The sequence below is a fragment of the Callospermophilus lateralis genome, chromosome 13 (genome assembly GCF_048772815.1).
Source record: "Callospermophilus lateralis isolate mCalLat2 chromosome 13, mCalLat2.hap1, whole genome shotgun sequence".
NCBI lineage: Eukaryota > Metazoa > Chordata > Mammalia > Rodentia > Sciuridae > Callospermophilus > Callospermophilus lateralis.
In genome coordinates, this window is record NC_135317.1 from 8803090 (window position 1) to 8807616 (window position 4527).

At 35.7% G+C, this 4527-nt stretch overlaps 1 pseudogene; it reads right to left on the bottom strand.

Annotated features, from left to right (window-relative positions):
- Positions 1–1119: 1119 nt before the first annotated feature.
- Positions 1120–3421, bottom strand: LOC143379521 (melanoma inhibitory activity protein 2 pseudogene; annotated as a pseudogene).
- Positions 3422–4527: the final 1106 nt, after the last annotated feature.

Below are 4527 nucleotides of genomic sequence, written 5' to 3' on the forward strand. Positions count from 1 at the left end.
AAAAACTCATGGATTTTTTTTCATCAAAATTCACAATCATTAATGAAGATTTTTCCATTTCTTCCCAACAAACCATTGTCATTAACTGTTCTCACTGTACACCCTTTCAGGCCCCTATATGGGAATCTGAAAATCCATGAGGCCTACATTTTAATGCACTTTGGCAAATGCATGTCACCCATTTCCCTCCTTTTCATCCCTACTTCTTTCTTCATATTTTCACTAATACTCATTCTGGGTTTATCTGACTACCACCTATTGAGCTAAAAATGTATCTCCTGACATTTCTCATTTATTACTCTGTTTACCACTATGGGAAAGCCTACTTATTTAAAGACAGATAAGCCCCTGCATATATAACCTGTTCTTATGCACAATTTTGTACTCATTGGAATATAATTTTAATCCATGGAATTCCCCATTCTACCACACAATTCTTCATTGAATGAGCACATCGTACCCTCAATACAAAAATAAAATAGGGGACCTAGCCCAGAACAGAATACAATTCTTAATTTTTATGAAAATGGGCATAAAATAAAGAATATAAGGGACAATGGGGACTGAGTGAACTTAAAATGTGGTTTCCAATTTCAAAAAGTTTTCTGATAACAGATTTTTTTATATTTGAAACAGTTGTGTTTTCTTTTTTATTATTATTATTAATATGCTATAGTTATTCTTCTTTTATAGAAAACTAGTTGATTTTTATTAGTATCATCAATCCAAGCAAGACTTTAAGTCAGTTTAAATCTTTCACTAAGCATAAAGTTATATTCACATTTGCTACAATCATAATAAGAACATTTAGTTGTATAAAGGCACAAGCTTTCTTCAGATTTTAAAATATCCCTGACTGCAAGATTATGTATATAATATTCCCATTGTTGCCTATATAAATTCATCAAATTAAGTTATGCTAACTAGAATAAAATAAAATGGAAATAATTGACTCATAAGATTCATATTTAAACCATCTTTATTTACAAAACATTATTCTAAGAATTGTAATTCCATTAATCTTCAATTGGAGCAAAAGTATAGATACTTGAGTAAAAGCAGTTAGTTAAACTAAAAATGAGACATATATTACTTTTCAAGGCAGATTTTAAAATATTGTCAGAGTTCTTGTTGTGCTTCTGGATGTTCAGTAGCAGGCTCATTTGAAGGTAAATCAAACCTGAAGGGAACTCATTTCTACTTTCAGAATTCAGGGAAGGGAGGAGGAATTCAACTATTGGGGAGAGATAATGAGGAAAACACTGTGGTCCCATAGGGAATGCAAGGGGTGGTGGGCCCAGTGGAAAATATTCTCGAGATGCTCCATACATGTTTCCTGGAGGAGGTGGAAAAAAAAGTCCTCTTCTCATGAACTGACTCCTTGGATTCTCTGGAAACAATGAACCTCTGATTGGAAGGAAAGGTGAGAAAGCAAAGCCAGAAGCCAGAGCCAGTACCTTCATTTTCAGTGGGGAGAGATGAATCAGGCACATGGTAATTACCAAGATCAAATTTGGTAATATTTCTACTGGTTTCCATTTCTGAAGACTGAGTCCCATCCATTTTATCCAAAGGCGGCATAGTAGAACTTCTGATTTCTGATGGTCCCAGATGGTCTACCATAATTGGAATAACATCCATCTTGCCTTGGTAGAGGAAGACATGGATCAGAATATGATTGGACTTGTGGAGCCATCATCATCTTAGGGTTCTGCTCCCATGAAGGTGACAGGGGCCCAATGTTATAAAGCACTTTCTGAGGATCAGTTATCTGATCATAGCCTGATTTTCTTTTTTCATTGATAATCTGAGGGCCCAGAGGACTCTCTGAGCCTCTTGAGCCTCTTCCTCCTACCCTCAGAAGCAAAGGTGAGAGTCTCAGTGGACAAATGTGGAGCTCTCATTTCAGATGAAAGTCCACCCAATGGTGAGAGACCAATTGGGGAATGCTCTCTGCCAAAGGCTGTATTTGAATCATCAAATGCAGAAGAATCTTTTTCTACAAGTTGAAATTTAAATTCATTTTCAATTAAGTTTTATCTGTCATGAACATTTTGTTTCTTTAAATCATTGAGGTATTTTTCAGCACTCTGAACTACCAACTCATTATCATGTGCTTTTTTCTCATAATCCATAATCGGCCCCTGAGAAGAATGAATGGTTCTCTCCAATTCTTCTTCGAGGTCTATGATTTGATTTCTATAGTTCTCCAGCTGTTTAGTTGCATGGCTGATGTTTTCCTTCATTTTGGAAAGTTTCTCTTCTAGTTCTACTCAATATTTTTCCCCTCCTATTAATTTCCTTTGGATTTTCATTACATTTTCTTGATATTGTTCAATCATGACTTTAAGTTTCTGCTGAAGATGCTGATTCTCACTTTTAAATTGTGTATTTTTTGACTGCAAAGATGCTTGTTCTGTCTTAAGATATTTAATATGTTCTATAAGGTCTTCCTTTGTTTAAATTAATTATAAAAATAAAGTAAGCATTTGATTTCTTTCTCCTTGTAAGTCTTTAGAAGAGACATTTAACTTGGCAGCATTAAACTGTTCCTTCAAAGCTCCATTTGGCTGATGCTCTAAGTCAGCACAAATACTTTTCATTTCCAATTCCAAGTTACCATCATCTGTTAGGACTTCTCCAAGAACAGAATCCCAATCTTTCATCTGCACCAAGTGTTCAGTCAGAGACTTAATGTGATTTTATCTCTTAGAACTTGTTCTGCATGTACTTTGGAGTCTTCAAGTGTTGTTTTCTGTTTATTAAGGCCATTCGTTTTTTCTTTCCATACTTCAGCTTCATATATAAGCTGTTTCTGACTTTCCTGAAGTTGGGAATTTTGATTTAAAAACTCTTTTTTTGCTACCTTAAATCCTTCTTCATTCATTTGGAATAGTCTCAAGGTTGTTTTAGCTTTTAGGTATTTGTGATCTGAGGGTTTTTGATTCATCTTCTAGGAACTTAATCCTTTTTGAAATATCCACCATCAATTCATCCTATGTAGAATGTTTAGTGTTCTCTTCTTTTAGCTCTTTTTCTAGATGAGTATTTCATCCTCAAGTTTAGATAAGGATTTATCCAGATTTTCATATATTGCCTCCAAATTTTCTGCTTCTATTGACTCTTTCTCTAAAATGGCATTCTTTAAAGATAACTCTAAGTCTTCATAGTCTTTTTGAACAAGGCTAACTTTTGCAAGTAGTTCACATTTTTCTTCAACTAGTCCAGAAAGTTTTCCAGCAAGCTTTTTCTTCTCTTCTCATGTAACTCCTGCTACTCACAGACTGATAACTTCTCTGCAAAAACAAGAGAATGCAAAAAATCCAATAGCTGAACATATCACCAACTCCCATGGATAGCCATAAGGACTAGGATGTGTTTCCATGTCTTCAGACAATTCACACCACAACCCTGTTGACATCTTCCAGGACCACCCCCCAAATATGGCTGAGGGGCAGCTGTTTTCCCCACATCATTCTAAGGCTACTTTGTCTATTCTTTCCACAACCACACAATGCCAGCCACGTGATAACAGGCTGTGGACACTCAGGCCTTTTATCAGGAACAAACCTGCACCAGACAATGGAGAAGACCATTGTGAACCAGTGGGTAGTGAGGGCGCTGCATGCATGGGCATGGGAAACCCCAGTCACTGGGCTCCCAGGAGCCTAGAACACTCACACTACCTATCAGGGAATTCTTGGCCCCTTAACTATGCTGAGAATCCTGAAGCAGCACAACTTCAAGCCTGTCCAATCATGCTAGAGAGAAGTCCTCTCCAGGTCACCCACCCATTGGTTTGGTTTAGGCCAGGCCAAGGCAGAACTTATTATGTGCCATTCTACACAGTCATAATATCACCCAATTTGATGTAACTAAAATTCTAAAGTTCTGTAAAATTTTTAAAGAGCTAGTACATTATATATTTATATTTGTATCACTTGCTCTTTTGTTTTAATGACTCATTCCTTTCTCTCCACTCCTGTCCCCTCTCTTTTTTCTTCCTTCCTTCCTTCTTTCTCCCTTTCCACTTTTTACAGTGCTGGGAGTGAAACTCCAAGGCCTTTTACCTGCTAGGCAATCTCTCTACCACTGAGCTTCATTCCTAGCCCTGTTGACACTTTCTATAAAAGTAATATAAGTTTTTTCTATAGGAAAAACTCTCTTGTTAGACTATTTTAAGAGGAATTTTAGGAGAGTAGCTAACATGAGCACAAATCAGTAATGACAATTTACTGTTAAAAAGTATGTAATGTGTTTAAAAAGAAGAAGATTAAAACTTCAGATGGTTTTCAGGTCAGTTTTTCTTGACAACTATTTAAGAGTCTTCAAAATCTTTTTTCAGATATTATTTTTTTAACTTCTCATAGAATGTAAAAACTTCTAAGTAGGCTGGTCATTATAAATGTACAGAAAAGAGAAGGATATAATATGACTCTTTGAAATGAATTTAGCTCCTGAAGGTGAATTATGTTTTTGTTCAGATACAGATTTCATTGCTTGATGTAAATAAAGGACATCCAAATT